This window comes from Manis javanica, chromosome 1 (assembly GCF_040802235.1).
Source record: "Manis javanica isolate MJ-LG chromosome 1, MJ_LKY, whole genome shotgun sequence".
Lineage (NCBI taxonomy): Eukaryota > Metazoa > Chordata > Mammalia > Pholidota > Manidae > Manis > Manis javanica.
The window spans coordinates 83,075,724-83,095,149 of record NC_133156.1 but is presented as its reverse complement, the minus strand read 5'-3'; positions in this window follow the sequence as shown (position 1 = coordinate 83,095,149).

Here is a 19,426-nt window from a genome sequence, read left to right as displayed (position 1 = left end):
GTGTTTACCACCATAAAGTTAATTAACACATCCTTCATCTCACATGATTCCCATCTTATTGTGGTGGTGGTAGTGAGAACACTGAAGTTCTGCTCTCACAGCAACTTTCAATCCTACAATACAGTATCGTTAACATACTTACGTGCTGTACATTAGATTCCTGGAACTTACTCCTCTTTAAACTGAAAGTTTGTCTCTTTTCATCAACATCTCTGTTTTCCCTACATCTCAGCCCATAGGAATCATCATTTTATCTGTTTTATGATTTCAGTTTTTCTGTCTGACTTATTTCAATTAGCATAATGCCCTCAATGGCCATCCATGCTGTTACAAATGGCAGGATTTCCTTCTTTTTTGTAGCTGAATAATTTACCATTTTGTGTGTGTGTGTGTGTGTATACACACACACATTTTCTCGTTTCACTTGTCAATGGACACTTGAGTTGTTTCCATTATTCACTTGGCTATTCTGAACAATGCTACAATTAATATAGAAGTACAGATATCTCTTTAAGGTAGCGATTTCATATTCTTGACATATAAACCCAGAAGTGAGATTGCTGGATTAGATTGTTTCTGAGGATTGAGAGTGCTTTAGCTACTATCCTTTGCTTACACTCCAATTAGATCTTCCTGTGTCCTTCATGAAACATTCCCTAGACATTCAATCCTATTTAAAAACAAAAAAATACAGCTATTTTTCCCAAATGCCCCTGGCAAAAATATTTATTCTGTAATTAACTTTTGTTTGTACATTATTCCATTTCTTTACTTTTCTCAACATTTAGATTATAATGTCCTTAATGTTTAGATTAGATGTAATTTATTTATTGTTCAGATATTATTTTTTATTTTTATTTTTATTTTTTTGAGGAATCTCTATACTGTTTTCCATAGCGACTGTACCAATTTACCTGTTAATTGATAAAGACTCTTGAGCTCTCATTCCAAGATCTATGGTAACATCAGAGTATTCACAGACAGGATTCCTTGCAGTGGTTTTTCTTGCCTTGGGTGGGCTGTTTCAGAGGGCTGACTGTTTACCCTCCAATGGGATAAGCATGTCCTATCATATCTACCAGCCTCATCCGTGTTTTTCAAATTTTTCCCCATACCTTTCTGACATGTAATTGTAAGGAAGACACCCAAAATGCCCTTCCTGGGTGAATGATACTCCACAGGGTCCATCTCTTTCTAAAGAAACTTCTCTTGCAAAGTGCATCCTTGGTTGTATATGTAGATTCAGTGTACACAGGGAGTAGGACCTCCAAACCTTTAGGAAGGCTATTCCTTTTTCACTGTGAAAATTTCATCTCTTCCTAACATTGCCTATGGGCTCACTGCTATCCTTTCCACACCCAGACTTTTGGCTCACACCAGATTCAAAGTCTTCCTACTTCTCCTTAGAATAAGAGTGATTCCCTAAACTGCCACCATGAACGGATGTCAAACTTAACATTCCTCACCATGTAACATAGGGTACTGGGGAGAATTACTAACCCAAACACATACACACAACAGAAAATCATGCTCTGCCCTAGAATTTCCACTCCCTTCCCCACCCCATACAGTTTCAGCCTGCAGAAAACTGGGCATATTTATTGTGCTAAAATCTGAATGTTTGAGTCACCCCTGCTACCTTCTCCTCTGACCTGTTGCCGGCACTGAAGGGTAAGTGAGATGAAGTTTGAGGAAGTCATTAAAAATTCAGTAGGCTTTCAGACCCTCAGCTGATTTTCTTCCAGCTAAGCTGGGACCATGGAGATGCAGTGAACAGCACTGGACAGGAAGCCAGGCTTAGCTAGGTAGCACAGAGGTCTTAGATAAAGCAAACAAACCAGGGCTTTGTGAGGTGACAAAAAGGAAATGAGCAAAGTCACACCCTGAGCCCATCAACCAGGCAGTCTAGTGTGCAGGAAACAAAGCCATGAGACCAGCAGCCCCCAGTGGTGAGAACCAGTGCACAGGTGATCAGGTGGGAGCGGTTAGGTCTTGTCCTTTTAGCTTTGATGTATTCTAATAGCCTAGAGCTATGTTCTAAGAAAATAAGGGAGGGCCTTCCTACTTTTGAACGTACAGTGAACATAGCCTATGGCTTGCTGATGCTCTTTTTTAAATAACATAAATCGATCTTACCAAGTATCTTCTGATATGTACAGAGAAATCTGTAAGTTTCTGCTAACCATACTATTTGTTTTAGAGGCAGAAAAAATGGAAGACAACTTAAAGATCTAACATTCTGCCCAGAATTTGTTTGTTACTTACCAAGGATAAACCCAAGCCTTTGGAATTTGACCACTTTTTCTATTCTTAAAATGCAGAAGGACTTCGTTGGCAATGAAGACCATAATGGAATTTCGAACCAGAATTCTTCTTGAACACTTAATAATATCTAAACAATAAAGAAATTACATCTGATCTTAACATTAAGGACATTATAATCTAAGTGCTGAGAAAACCAAAGAAATGGAATAATGTACAAACAAAAGTTAAATTACAGAATAAATATTTTTGCCAGGGGCATTTGGGAAAAAGAACTGTATTTTTCTTTAAAAACAGGATTGAATGTCTAGGGAATGTTTCATGAAGGACACAGGAAGATCTAATTGGAGTGTAAGCAAAGGATAGTAGCCAGAACACCCTCAATCCTCAGAAACAATCCAATCAGAGAGACAGGAATGAATATAGTATATGTGGAAAAATAATGAATGGAATCAGTCTGAGTGAAGTAGGCTGCATATATTAGGGAGCAATGAAAAGTGAATCTATGTAAGTCAGGTAGTCCCAGGCTCATATATGTGGTGAAGAGCTTGAAATTGATAGGTCAGGAGGACATTACAGTTTCTATCACTGGAGGTAACACAATGGAAGGGATGTTTTAGGAAGCTGTGCAGGTTGAATTTGGGAAAAAATGAGTTAGTATATGCATATCAAACATAAGGCTAACTCTGTAATTCAGGCATGTTGTCATAAGGATCTGACCAACAGCAGGGTAATTGAAAAGGAAAAGAAAGGGTGAGTTTGAGAAATATAGAAAAAGGAGACCTGAGTCTCAGACAGACACATAGGAGAATAAGACAAACATCTCAAATATAAGTCCAGCAATCTTTCATAAATAGAGAGGCCTATAGGGTATTTGTAAAAAACTAGTGAGAGAAATAGAGAGGTGGGGAAATGGGGCCTAGGGTAGGGGCAGTGGGAGGCAGTGCACTCTGATTTATTTTTCATATCCATATTTACTATAATTCAAAGTAATAACTCTTGGTACTTAATACTGCCCTTAGTTGGTATTAAAGGAACACCCCAGTTCTGAGGAACTTTTAATGTAGTTGGGCAAAAATGCAATGCAGACTATTGTATGAAACAAACACAAAACTAAGTGTAAAAATTGTGACAATGAATAAGTGATATTTTTATCACTGATAGAAATGAAAATAAAAGAATAACACAGGAAGTGGGGGCAGTGGATTAAAATGTCACAAACGGAAAGCAGGATGCTGAATCCTGAGTTAGGAGCTGAGAGATTAGAGACAGAACAGGAGGGACTGAGCCGGAGACAGGCAGAGCAGGAATCTGCTGAGCTGCAGAAATGCGGCCCTGTGGCTGGGGGAGCCCCAGAAGTAAAAATGATACTGACAAGAACAAGCAGTTGGAAAAAACCTGCTTTACACTGAGGTTTGCAACACGCAAGCCTACAAGTACTCACAAGTGAGTAACCCTGAGGCAACCTGACAGGACTATTTCTCCTGCTTTCTAAGGTAAGCAGTATCATGTGCTCATAAGCATTTACTCTAGTCCTATTTTCTGCAGGGATGGAGACCCTGTTAGCACTCTCTATTCTATTTAAAGAAACCTAATAATTTTAATAAGCACCTCTCCTTGAAAAATCCTACTTGGGTTGCTATATTCTATATTCCCAAGTTTAACACTAGGGAAACTTTTTTATATGAACTCTAATCAGGTAAGATTTTGCTTTTAATCTATACAAGTTCTCTGGAGAGGGGTGAGAGAGGAGGGAGGTAGGAAGGTAGCAGAGAACAAAGTAATAAAAACAAAAATCAAGCTACTGTACAAACCAGCACAGAAATGGGATTCTGTTAAAAAGTAAAGGGGACGAGCACACGCTTAATCCGTGATGTCAAGGAGCTCTGCGGGTCGCGGAATGGAACTTCAGTACTTGCATCTCAAAGTTGACACAGCTACTAACCACGTTCTCTCTACCAGAACATACAAACTAACTTTTTAAGTATTGTAGAGTGTATCATAATGCTTAGGTTAGAAAGTGCCTGGATTCAAATCCTGCTTTCTCCACTGAAGTGCTTCAAAGATGAGAAAGTTATTTATTTGCCCTACAGTCTAATTGCCTTATCTGCAAAATGGAATAATATTATTATCCACCTCATCTAGTTGTTAAGATTAAGATACTGTCTCTGAGTCATTTAGCATACTGACTGGCTCATGGCAAGGGCCTATTAAGTATAGCATAATGACTATGAGGAGAATTTCTTCCTAATAGTAAGAAAAATATGCCTTAAAAAGGACTATTGGCAAGTACCTTTTTTCCCAATTCATAATGTCTCTGAAATAGAGATGATATATGTGGTCATGAGCCCTTCGGTTCTCTTTGGATGACCTTTGAAAAAGGATTGTCAGTCTATGACATTTTTAGGTTCTTTCTAATTTCCTCTTTTGTTTTCTTGGAAAGACATTTTTAGGCTTAATAGGTATTTAATATTTCCTTATAGATAATTTATATTTCCTTCACACTATGAGTTGTTTAAATAGAATACATTCCACAACATTAACTAAGCACTTGCACTTTATGGTGAAACAGTGATAGAGTTTGCCCGTATGATTCATCTACATAGTATCAAAACCCTTGGTAAGAAACAGAAAGTCAATTCACAATTCAAAGTAATGGTTTTAAGGACACAATTAAAAACTATAAAACTAACTTTGTATTGGATTAACTAGTATCTCTTTCATTGTCAAACCACCAATTGACCAGTCAAGATTTTTTTATAGCATGTATGGAATTTCAAGTTATTCCATCATCATACCAACAAATAGATTCTTCCAATCATATGTCCTAAAGAAACACTAATATTGTATTGTATCAAGGAATTTTGCATATGTGGAAATACAAGCCACATAAATCCATTGTTTACCAGTGCCTTCTTTCACCATCCTAACCCTGTGCTGCTGTTGGTATATAAAATTACCACCCAGTAACACTTGGGAAAGCCCTTTGAGTTGTTTGCAACAAAGTATTCAGTTGAAGAAAAGATGAAATGCAAGGAATTTTGTGTATATTGAATAGTAAATTATACAAATAAGAAAATACAGAAATGCATGCACTGTTATATTTCCTTATTAATTCCTGTCACTCACATTACCCAAGAATTCTCTCAAACTTAATCACAAAACATATCCTGACCTTTAGTAACTAGCAGGGCTGAAATGTTAACCTTCAACATTTTGCAAAATTCTTCTTTAAGCACTTCTGGAAAACATACAGCTCAAAGGGCTAAAATTGACTCCTATAATAACCACAGCAGGATTGTAACAAACCCACTTTTAAAAACCAAATAAAGTCTTCCGTGGAGGCGGTTCACCACTTCCCCTTTTTTAACATGCAGGAACTAATTTAGCTGAGAAGATAAAAGCAAGAGCTGCCTACAGATGTCCAAGGAAACTAGATCCTAGAATATAAAACGCCTCAGTGACAGGGAGGTCTGGACATTTTCTTTAAAAAGAGCCTTTTCTGACTTGGAACATCACAAATGGAAAACAAGGAGTTTGAGATCTGCATATATTTGTAATGAAACAGAAGCATCAAGAAAAAGCACACCAAATTAGTTTCAGTTATGTATTTTCCAATTAAGTATACACCCATTTTTAATTTAATGCCAATATGAAGATACTAAGAATTCAAAAGTAAGATGAAAGGCCTAAACTTATCATGGTAATCATTTCATAATATATACATATATCAAATCATTATGTTGCACACCTTGAACTTAAATATATATAAGTATATATGCATAAATATATATATGTATATATATATATTTATGTCCTAGGATCTAGTTTCCTTGTACATCTGTAGGCAGCTCTTGCTTTTATCTTCTCAGCTATTACATCTCAGTAAAACTGGGAAAAATATTTATGCTAAAAAATAAGATGAAAGGCTGCTTTCAAACTACTAAAAACATCAGAAGAGTAAAGAGTCTTCAGTGTTCTGTCAGATGACCAAACTTTCCCCTTTATTAAAGAACTTAGGAAATACTGTCTCCTACAGACCATTCCCTCCTTCAGAAAAATGGTAATTTGATCCTATCCCAGGTGGTATAAACATCCACATAGGATTTGACTTTCTCACGAAAAACTCCATAAAATGCACTTAATTCATTACTCATTTTTATAACTTTCCAAGTTCATTTGTTCAGTTTTCTGGTTATCTGATTATTTATCTGTGGGATATAATATGTGGACTCTGGTAGATTTTAAACTGCAAGAAATTGGCCACAAACTTTATTAGCTCAACAGACAAGTTTTTTAATAGTGTCCTTGTGTAATAAATGTCTTTGCAGTTTTTAATATAATGGTAAAGAGTGGAGGGAAATGCATCAAGTGCAGACTCTGTCCATCCTTCCATGGCTCTTACTGAGAAATTTTATTGGACTATTTGTCAATAAGAGTATGTCACATCAATTTTTCTATGACTTTTTCTTTAAAAAATAAATATGTAAGAAAAACAAGTACAGTAATCCTATTCTTCAGATAAATGAAAAAGCATTAAAATGTGTCATTGCATTAGTGAAACATACATATCTGGATGCCATTTGGCAGCATTTTTTACTCTGTATTGTCACAAATTACTTTTGAAAGGTGAAACTTGAATTCCAAATTCAGAGAAAATGAGCAAGCAGGATTTGATCACATGATCACACACAGGTGCTTGGCAGAGTATGAAATAAATAATGTACATTTTCAGCATCTTCCCCTTCCTGAAAACTCCTTATGTATCCAGCAGCCCCATGCTACTTCCTGACTTCTTAGGTCACCCCAGCATAATAGAAGTTATATTTTCCTTCTATGTCCTTTGGACATAAAAATTTGTTTTCTGTACTGGATTCCACTGTATCAAAAGTTTATTTTCTATCTCTATATTTCATTTCCTCAGTCCTTACTCTCTCAAAATACATTTGCCTTTTAATGGGTGCCTTAGGAGATAATGTCTTAACCTAACAGGATTTGAAATCTTTCAAATTATGTCAATTTTCTGCATTACTGTTGTATCAATTTGCTAAAGAGCTGTGGCTTGTCTAGATAGTTTTAAACAAGTTAAAAATTGGATAAACAGCAACAGCAATCAAGGGGTTTAGCACAGCTGGAGGGTCACTTCAGCTCTCTGTACACTGTCCCTACATTCAAAGTACAACCAAGTCAGACTATTTTATGTGCTCCTGCCTTTCCACTGCCTCTAGAACTGGCTCTATCAATACCGTGGTGATGGGGAAAAGTACGTAGCGCTTCTCTTTTCCCCAACATCACCTCTTCCTCCTGGTTAGAGAGAGGCTTGTGGAGATGTGAAGAACTGTCAGCTTCCACTTCTGCTCAGGCTAGAGAAGGGGCCAGCATTACAGCGTAATGCACTTCCTTTCTTACTCTGGTAGGCTCTAGGTGGGAAAACCTAATTTCGACCCTGCACAAAAATAGGCCTAATGGATTTTTTAAATGACCACAAATTCTTTCCCTCCCCACATCCACAGCTTTGCCACATAACTTTGTAGATCTTCTCATCAATAATGTGGAATGTATTGTTCTACCCTTAGAGCTAGAATGATGATGTGACTTGTGCTGCTCTATGGTACTTTAGCACGTATGCCAGAAGCAGAGGATTGAAAGTACTTTGCACTTTGGGACTTGCCTTCTTACATTGCTCTTGACACCCTTTAGCTACCATGGGAATAAACCCCCTGAAATAAATCTGTTGGATGATGTGAGCAGGTGTGTGGGTGAGGTGAACAGGTGTGTGGGTGATGAGAGACACATAGGCTGGCAGTCCTGTGACCCCAGCAAACAAGCCAACCACATGAGGATGTGAAGGAGGCCATCATGAACTGTGCCCCAGCTGAACTGCCAGCTGACAGCAGACATAAGAGTAAGAAAAAGTCAGCTACCATGAGGAACAAAATGACCATCTAACCTCGTCCAAACCAGCAAAGCAGAGAATCATAAGCTAAATAAACAGCTGCTGTTTGAAGACTAGTTTTGGTGCTGCTTCTAGCTCAGTAAATGCTCACTGCCACACTGACTCCAAGGGAAGGGAAATGGGACTTGTTTATTGAGGAAACATTTCATTTCTCAGTATGGGTTTGAACTTTGCTGTTCCTGAAAATTAACATTTGTCTTTGGGAGAGGTGCATATGTTTGCCCTTAGCATATTACAGTATAATAAATGTGTCTATAGTTCACATTGGATCAGTTGTCCAAAGAGTAAAGACACCAGACACAACAGTGAGGGCTTAGGTTTCAACTGTGCCTCTGACTATCCTCAGGCCCCTGGAAGCTGTTCTCCAGATGAAACCCTCAGACTTCATCTGGAGAGGAGTTGGGAGAAGGAGTTGGACACAGAGAGTAGGAGCATTCCTGAAAAAATGGGATGGCAGTAATGAGAGAAGAGGTTGGGGATTATCAGAAGATGCAGAGGACTGAAGAAGATGCTAGAGAGAAGGCGAGAATCTCAGGGAAGCTGAATCAATTCTTTGGAAAGACTTAGGAAATTCTTTTGAGGCCATCTTGGAAAAGCCCTACATTACTTAGGTACTTTGTCTCTGGCACTCGAGGAAAACCTATTTATCAAGTTTTAAATATTTCCTATCCTACCTTGTAATCGCCTCTTGGAATAGTTCCATATGTACTATTTAAAAAATTTTAGAGCTTTTCCCAGCCTGCATGGCAACCTTGAGAACACTGCTAGGTACAGCTGGGGCGAAAAGTGCGTGACCCTAAATTGGCCAGAAGAGAGGCGGCTACGCGGAGCTCTTCTCCGCCCCTCCCCGGCACATCAGAGGAAGCTGACTTCTGACAGAAGGCGGCAGGAAGATAGCTGGGTTTCAATACCTAGAAACAGATAAAGATGCCTGAGGTCCAATTATTCAGAAGGTGCTAGATAAACAAAACCTCTTTAAGCAGATTCCAGTTGTACATCTTTTTCTCCTGAAATAATCAATTTGAAATGATTGCTGGTTGTAAGACAGAGAGATTAATGGAAATGAAATACTAAACCTGTATGTAGCTAATTTCATCTTCTTTTGAACTATCTTAAGTAATGGTCCTCTCCTCTCCCGAAGCACTGTTTTCTTTTTTGTATTATTTGTGAACACTTATAACACCTTCTGGTGATTGGCAAGCAATCCAAAAAAAAGTAATGTGCTAGTCACTAACAAATACCCCAAGCAGCCAGAACTCCACATTACTTTGAGAAGTGGTTCAATATTCTTTTGATTTATTTTAATGAATTGATAAGTGAATGTGTACACAAGAATGAATTAAATTAATGAATAAAATGATTTTACTTCAAGTGAAAAGAGCTATTGAGGGATCTTGAGTGTAAAATCTAGAAAAAATTAGGTAATTGGTGGCTTGTTAAAACAGATCTCAAGCAGTACCCTTAGTCAGGCTCCATTAGTTCAGAAATGATCTCACAGACATCTAAGCTTAACTGCTTATAGGCTTATGAATTTTATTCACTTTATTAAGGAAAAATAATTTCTGCCTTTAAAAACGGTAATTTTTAAATCTCTCCAAGTTCATTTAAGGCATTTACATATATTTAATTTTGTACACTAAATATTTCTAAGACATAGTAGAACCAGGAGTCACTAAGGTGTAAAACAGGAATTCTAAACTATTCTAAAAACATAATAAGAATAATTTCCACATATGTGTCAATTTCATTTATTTGATAGGAAATGTGATATGTTAATTCTCACCTTTCCTCCTCCATGGACATTCTTGCTCCATCCTTCTTTATGCTTTGGGAAAAATCCAAGAATATCACAACATTATTGGGAAGGTTTCTGAACATTTGCAGCTTTATGTGAGATGGGGAGAGACTTTCATAGTCTCGATATATAAGAACCTGAATTAAGCCATTTAAAAATACACACATAGTAGTAATTTCACATTTTCTAGAATAGCACAAGCTAGCTTATCTCTTTCCAACAATCCATAAGCATGATATAGGAATTGACTGGTGCTTATGCATTTCCCTGTCTCTCTAAAAATTACAACCTCTCAATCTTCTGATTTTGTCCCAGTAAGAAAAATTCTAAGACCTTGTCTCTTGCCTTTGGCATTAATTTGAGAAATGATTCAGACATCTTCTCAAATATATAGACCTTTCTAAAATGGCACAAGGCAAATTTAAAGGGGTACAATTTTAAAGCTGAGCACAAAAGATAAAATGTTCATTCTACAGACTGAACAGCTAAAGAGATTTTAGGATAAGTCCCCTCTGAAAATTCTGCCTTTGAGAGAGTGTTCACTTTTCATCACATATTCAGATTTTCATTTCATTTTTGCTACTTTCGCAGAGCATTCTGAAACCATTTCTCCTCTTGCGGTTGCACTTTAACACTAGGTCTAATAGCAGAAACCACTTTTATCCCCCTTATCTTAAACATGAGCACAATCTGAATAAATTAATTTTATCTCCCTCTTATTGTGGAAATGCAGTCCAAACGACTAAAAACAGATTTCCAAGTTATCTCTCCCCTATTTAGATTTGAGCAGTTTATCCTTTCCAAATGCAGATTTGAAAATTATTCCCACAAATCCTTTAAAGAAGTGTATTACCTTTCATTTTGAATGACTGCAATTTGTTGGAACAGCAAGCAAAAAGGCTACAGGTACTGCATGTATGCTGAAAAATTACACAGTCTGAAAGCCTATTTTACTAGCAATTTAGTACCACATTATACCACATTGCTCCTTCTGAAACTACAAAATGTAGCCTTTTATAAAATTCTGAGTTTTTCTGAAATAAGGTTTTTTAAATTTGAGTAACACTGGCCATAGTCTGCCACCTAGCCTTTTGCTATCTAAGTGAAGACCACAACTTCTCCTGAAGAATCTTTAAGGAAATGAGCAAAAGTTGTAGTAAAAGAGAGAAAAGGAAAGAAAAAATGGAGAAGAAAGTAAGGAAAGGAGATAAGAAATTCTGTTAAAAAACAGAACTGTAAAAGAGAAAAATAAAGAATTCTCTCCTGGCTTAATGGTGGAAGAACAGTATGGAATTTCTAACTGAGGCCTCCCTAGAATGTAACACTGAATAAAAGGACAAAATATGCAAGCACTCTACAGACTTGGAATTGTCTTAAGAGCTACCTATGAAAGGGAGTACTGTTTCAGGATGGCTTATGATGAACACATTCTGGTTAGCTGACGTTATTTGGCACAGGAAAATCATACAGAAAAACTGTAGACATTAAAAGTCAACAGTATCACCCACAACAAAGATGCTTGAAAAAGTCAGAGCTTAAAATAAGATTTGTGCCCTTGCAGTTTAGGAGTTGGGGAAAAAGAGATTTAAATTATTTCTAAAATTTAATAACAAAAATTTACATCAGTTTGAATCTCAACTGAAAGAACTGAACTTAATGTACAATTTCCAAAAGGAGATTTGGTTGAATCATTGCTTTTGATACCTGGCCTTCAAACTTGTGTTTAACCATGAAACCACTTATTTAAATGAAAAAAGAGAAACATCAGCTCTGATCCCTAGAGCTGCCCTTGTATATGATAATCCCAGTTTCAATCCACATGCATCCTTAAAATAAAATCCCTAATTGAAGTCTCAGCAGAACAGAGGGAGAAAAGAAAAGGACAAGGGAAAAAAGAAAGCAAGGTGCTAGCAGTCCAGTCATTCTCCAGGAGACCTTACACGTTTCTGGGTAAAATCTAACCCAATCCTCAGTCCTTCCCCCTTCCTCCACTCCACTCCAGTTAATCCCACGTGGACAGCCACACCCAAGTCTTCTAATTCTTTATTTCTCTTCACCTCTCTGAACCTTGCCTGGCAGCTCTGTTATGCCCTTTACCCTTGTTTCAATGGAAACACTTTCCTCTAAGTCAGTGCTTTCTGGAGGCATCACTGCCACCGCTATTGACGTACTGGTCTCATCAACCACCTAAATTTACCAGCTGTCTGTGCTTACCAACCTGGCAATCCTGTGACGGGCTTCTAAGCAAATCTCTCTCCAGCTCCCCAGTACAGAATTTTAAACCTGCACTGCTCTCTGGAAGATCTTGATCCTAAGTGCTCAAAGACTCTTAAGTTCCTTTCACAGAGAAATATAGGCCATCAGGTAGGTACTCTCAACCTCCTCTGGACAAACTTGTACCCAAATCCTGCAACTCCATGTTTTCTCAGGTTTCAGGGGAAGAAATACCCAACTACAGGCTAATTCCTCCCACCCTCTCTCTTGATCCACATTCTCTGAATATCTTGAGGATGTGGTTCCACAAATTATTTATATCCTTTTCTACATTTAAACACATCTTTACTGATGCTTATATTTACTTCTCTTTCTTAACCAGTGTTTATTAAAGACTTTTTAAATTCTACATTCCCCTATTTCTCTCCTTCCTGCCGTAGCCAAACTTCATGAAAGGAGCTCGTGACATTTATCTCTTCTTTACTTCCCATTCACTACTCAAACGGAAATGCTTCTGCCTCCGATCAGTTCACCATTATGTCACTAATAACCTCCGGATTCCTCAGTCTACTGGATGTCCTCAGTCCTGAGCTTCCTGGCCCTTACGTTAGCCTGTAAGACCCTTTATCATATTCTTCCTCTCTCGATTTCTGTGTTACCACTCTTTCCTGATCACCCTTTTATCTCTCCAGATGCTCCATTTTAGTTTCTGTTTTGAGTCCCTTTTATCCTACTGTCATTCTCCTTAAAAAGTTGGTATCTACAGATTGCATGATGAGCCATCTCTTCTCACTTGACATACTTTCTCTCAGTTTGGAAGTTTTAATGCCACCTAGAGGCATTTAAAACCCTTTTGTTCTGTCTCCATGATTATAATGCAAACATGTGAGGGTGGGGAAATTCTTCTTATTCATCACTGTATTTCCAAAATCTAGCATGACATGACCATAACTATTTATAGAATGAATGAAGGAATTCATATCTGTATGTTTATCCCAGACCTTACTTTTAAGCCCCAAGATGGTTTATCAGACTGCTTACTCTCCCTTTCCATTAAGATGTTCCCCAGATGTCTCAGGCACATATTCCACCCTAACCTCATCACACTTCCACATGCTCCTTATGGTGTTCTGATAGCAGCCACTCGGCTGGCGAGGGGGTCAGAGTGATCACCAGCCTCTGTGTCTTAGTATATAGCTTTGTGGTTTTCTGCTCTAGGGGTTAACAATTTTGAAAGGAAATTAATTGCAAGAATAATATTTCTGAATTTAGTGATTCACAAAAGTGAACAAATGCAACCCTTGAAAACATGTCCAGGGCTTGCTGATCTGGCAGTGCACCATAACCCACACCATCTTCTATTATAATATTTGCTTTTTAACCTGTTTGAAACTACTGTCGTGCTCCCTCAACTCCTTCTCTTCTTCTAAAAAAGTGGCTGAGCTGTCAGTTCTTCGTAGAGGCCGTCCTGGTTTTTGCCCTCCCCTGCCTGGCCTGCAGTGGCCCAGATGCTACCTGTCCCAGACTCCTCAGGTTTCCTTCCTCATAGAACGCATCACCTACTATAAGAATTATTTCCTCCACCGAGTAATGAGCTTCTAAAAGGCAAAAAAGGTTGTCCTATTTTCATATATTCTTTTATATTCTATATTCCCAGAAATGAATACAGTGCCTGGCACAGAATAAGCAGTTAATAAATTTGGGTAAATAATACTGACAAGTCGAGTGCTTTGTTGATGAGACTGAGAGGAAAGAATAAAGGAATGCACAATTAAATAGATCGATAGGTTAACCATAAGTGTGCATCTGAAACACAATTAATATACTTATATTTACTGATCCTCCCAGAGGGTCAGTAAGTTCATCATCCTTAAACTTAATAAGGACAAGTATAATGAAGCACAGTTATTTAATCAAGTGTCATAATCGCCTCAGAGTGGCAATGGTTCCACACAGTTCCCTAAAGTAACATGATAAGTTTTCATTTTTATTTTCCCTTGATACTCTCCTTCCTCTCCACATTTTCTCATGATTCCTACCTGGCATGTGATCCTGATGAGGAGAACTCTGGCAGCCATTTGGGGGCATTAAGGAAAAGACCAAGAGAATCAGAGACCTCTATGATGACATTTGTGAGCCTCTGAACCAGCAACTGCCTGCCTCCGGATTACTCATTGTAAGAGAAAAATAAGTCATAATATGTTTAAGTCACTATGACTATAAGTCATATTAGCTGTATTAGTCATATTCCTAGATGATAGAATAGCCAACTACCCAATATTATTCAAAGCATTTTGAGATATCCTAACTGCCCACTACCTGCCTCCCCACATTCCTACTGCTTCCCTAACACACACTGACAGAGCACACAGACACACACACACCCTCACCTCATTCATCAGTTGGCCAAAGCCTGAAATTCCACAATTGGAGACTCATTTCCTTAATGTAAGTCTTTGATCTCTTTCAAAATACGAATGCCCCTAGAATTAGTAACACCTAGACTTTAGACATTCATCATTTCAACAAACTTTTATGGCTTGTTTATTATGTTTCCTGACACTTTGCTAGGGATCCAAAAGTAAGACACAGTCACTTCCTCAAAGAAGCTACACTCCAATGACAAAGTCATTCCTGAAAACTAACATTAAAAACAGAGTCTAGGTGCTCAGAAAGAGGGGTGGGCTTGTGTTTCTGAGACATGAGGAAGGTACACTGATTCATTTTGGTGAGAAAGGGAAGATTTCCCAGAGGTCCAGCTGCATGGTCAGAAACAGCAGGAGTGTGAGTGCTGCAGAGGTGAGTGGGTGCAGAATGTGGGGAAGAGGTCCGCAGGGGGAAATTCTAGGCCTCTAAGTATGGAAAATAATGAATATTTCAGCCTGACTGACCCATAGGATACTCAAAAGGGTGTTGTAGGAGAGGGAAGGAGGAGTCTTGTGCACAGCTTTATGAGCTTATGCTGAAGTTAAAGAAAGCCACTAAATTGTTCTAGTACGTGGTATGGCATGATTGGATTAGCACTTCAGAAAGATGATGTTTTTCAGTACTACACAGAAAAAATTACAGGGGAAGAAAAAGACAGGAGAAAAGGAATTTAAAGAAGTTATCTTAGAACTCCAGGTAAACAGTGATAAAGGCCTCTGGCAGTAGCTGAGGCAGTAACAGCATGTTAATTAAGAAGCTGATTATTAAGAAATAATTATGAAATCAGATGGACAGGATTTGGTAACCAAGTGGATCTGAAAAGTATACAAGCAGAGAGGTTGAGAATGTTGCCTAGTTTCCTTATTTGAGCAGTAATAATACTAGTAACTATCCTTACTAAACCTTTAATAGATTCCAAATAGGTGGAAAAGTTGAGTTTTAAACATAAGCCACTATGGCTCCAAGGACTGATGGATGAAACAGCACAGTCTCCCACCACCAAGCAGCCAACATGGCCATATACCAATATTAGAAAACAGCATTTTTTGGTAAGAGAACGGCAGAATAGATTCAATATTCACCTCAATTAGTTTTTTAATTTTGTATGTACTATAAGAAGACAGTCTTAACTCAAAATTTCTCATGGTATTCTCCAAATCTTTAAAGCTCACTCTGAGTGAGAACACTTTCAGATGGAGATACTACCAGAGGTGTATCAATAGTATGTGGCCATCCAGGCATGAAATCCCTTAACAGGGGAATAGATATGCTTGTATGGAATTAAATGTAAGTGATCAGTTTCAAAAGGCTCTTCTGAAAATAACAAGTATTCTGGTGTCACTGCTAATTTCACTGTCAGCCCACTTCTCTCCCTTCCCCCATCGAGTCTGAATTTACAGTCATTAGTCACAGCGGAATGTGGGATTCTCTCAAATGAGGTTTCAACCTGACACAGTCATAATTTCACCTTTCCATAGCTGAAGTAATTTGAGGCATCCATGTGATAACCAACACTCCAGATGTGTAAATAATCTGTCACAGGCCGTTAGTGATTAGCAATGTTTGTCTAAAAATGTCTTTAGGTAAGCTAGCAGGATGCTATTCTTCCAGCCTCTTCTCATTCTGGTTTTGTTGTTTTGTTTTGTTTCCATTTGCTGACTTCTCACAGGATGTGAATTTGACTGCAATGTCATAGAACCACGAAGAACTTTTTAGAATTAATCAAGACCATACATATGGCAGAGTCCACACTTCATTCATCCTTAAATCTCAAATGAAATCTGTTGATGTTTATAAAAGATACCCCCATGGCTACTAATGATTCCTTGTTCCTCAAAAGATGACTTCTCAGTCATAGAAACATCTCTTAATTTTTTTCTTAATCTTCCCTCAGAGTAGCACTACTCACAAGAAAAAAAAGTAGCTGGTTTATGCCAAGAAGAATGGAGGGAATCCTTGACTGTCTAAATTTGCTAATCTCCTGGAACATCATATCTGAAGCTATTTCAGCTGATTCCCAATCCATCATACCCTACAGTCAAAAATCACTGACATTGAAAATTAAAATCCTGCACTATTTTAAAATACATACTTTGTTCATTGCACTGATAATGAGTTCTTTTTAAAGGTATCACCGATTCAGCCACAAGTCACTGGCTGTCAAAAAATGGCAGATTGCTCTTCTGATAAAGTGACACCGCATGAAATGCATCTTTGAACATAGGCTGCTATTTAACTTGTGGAGCTCACACTTAAGGAAGCAATCCCATTAATTGGAAAATGTCTTCAGAAAGATCACAATGTGTTGCAACAATAAAGTATCCAGTTATGGTTTATGGACAAAAAAAAAATTTTAAATACTAGTCTTCTGTTTAGTCCATGTAATCAGTTAACTACATTTTTAATGTAGGGAATTTTTTTTTTTCTTCCGGTCTAGCTGTAGCAGAAATGCTGCTACTCTGAAACTTTTATTCATTTTAGTAAGATTATTCTTTTATAAAGTCCTATTCCTTCAGTTCTCACTCTATCATATTCTTATATTGAATTACTTAAAGATACTAACTACCACTCTTCCAAAATGCCTTGAGGCCTGTACTGCTTGGAAGGAGAAGAGGGTTTGATTTCCTCTGGCAGGAAAGGGCCAGGCTTCTCTTCATTAAACTCACCAACCCGCACGTCTTACATGACAAACAGCCTCCTTCTGTGAAGATCTTGATTCAGACTCTTCCCCCAGATTACCTGTTCGGGTTTTCCATCAGTCCCAGAAGAGGAGCGCTGGATGTTTTATCCTGAAAGTCAAATTTAAGTTGAAGCAAAGACAAATGAGGAGGATAGGGACCCTTACCTCCCCATCCAGACTAGTTGAATCCACCCTGGAAATCAGTGAAAAACTAGTGTTACATCTTCCTGTACAGTCATCTCCAGATGTAGTGAATTAGGATTTACCAAGTCTACCTTGAAATCTACCTTAATCCCCTGCCAAAGAAAGCTGGATGAACATGGAGAAGTATCTAAATGGAAAACCAATGTTGGTGAAAAATAGCTACATAGCACATAGTTTAAATATTTATCACAGTGACAATACTACTGAAGTTCACATAGGTAAGATGAAATAAAGACATTCCCACTAAAAGATAAAAAATACAGGTATGAAATATGTTCTTCCCTAACTTGATGCTAGAATTCCCTAGTCCTTTTGTAAAGACAAAGATCACCCATGGATGCCCTCCCAGTGTTTTTAAGGGATTGAAAACTAATACAAGTAGAATCGGAATTCACATCTCATGAGCTTCATCTTGAGGTGAAGAGCTGCCAGCTGCACACATTCCTTCTCCTACCCCCGTTCTAGTGCCTCCAGACCCATCAAGGACTCAGTCCAAAATGTCCAGATCATGACAAAAGAGGACTTAAAATGTTTATTCGGAACCAGGATGAATTTACCACATTAGGTTGTTGCTCAGTGGGCAACCCCCTTTCAATGCATGCAACATTTCAGTGCATGCAACAAACCAGCCAACAGGCAAGGTCCTTTGTCAGATCCTGTAGGGGAGATAAAAATGAATGTGCACATAGGAACTTCGGTCTAGCAGGGGAATACCCAAGTATGCAATAACTGCAAGAAACAGATACTCTACCTTTAGCTATCGGCATTAACTGTCACTGCAAAAAGGCTCTCCCGCTCCTCTCCCCCTAAATCTAAATAGGTCCCCCTGTTAGCCTTTCTCGTGGCACATGGTACACTGGCCATAATATGCAATTATATACTTACTTCACATTAACTTGCTTCTTATTTGTTTTTTCCACGTAATTGTAAGTTAGAAGAAGGCAGGAATGGCTTTTTCTGTTTGTTTTCTTCCTTTTTCTCATCGTTATTCAGAAGTTAACACAAATGCTTAGCACCGGAAAGGAAGGGCAGGGATGCATGCACACAAACACTGGGTTCAACAACCAAAAGTGAAATACAAATAAAGTGCAATTAATTGATCTGGGGAGACTGGGGAGGAATCCATAGAGAAAGGGATATTTTAATAACTAGGATTTCAATATTCAAAAGGGAGAGAGAAAGGATGCATCTCCACTGGCTGAGGGGAAAATGTCAGAAAACACAGAAAGGAGGAAAGTGCAACACTTATTTCTGGAGTAGTTGGTTAGATTAGAATACATCGTTTATGAGGAAGGAAGTAAAAATTAATCTGAAGGAGGTGACGGACTACTTGCAGAGGTTCTGGTTGACATATTAAGAATTTTGTCACTTGATTTTATAATACTGAATCATAAAGTTTTTGATCCTATATGTAGCTCTGTTTCCTCATCTCAAAAACAGAAATTGCAATGCTAAGTAAACCCATCTTAACAAATTGATTTGTGGAACAATATATATATGAATATTTTTTCTATTTAAAATGCAATCAAAATTATTGATATCATTCATGTAGACTCCAAAATCAATCTCATATTTAAATTTAAAATGATGAGGGATGGAACACACCACTCAATTTGTGCTTTTTTTTTTTTGGTCATTACTTTCTTCACCTGATAGTTTATGTACAGTTGTACTTCAGTGTAGCATTTTGTACACCAAACGTTGAGTATTTTGCCACCAGCTTTCATGCATATGTGTACTCAGATTAGCATTTGGGAAATTCATATTTCCTTTGATGAGATCTGTAGTAGCATTCTTTGTCCCAGTGGGTCAGGATCTGCTCCCATTTTCACTTAATCAGACCACTCCCCTTAGTGGGTCAAGTGCTGGGACAGGGGGTTGCCCACTG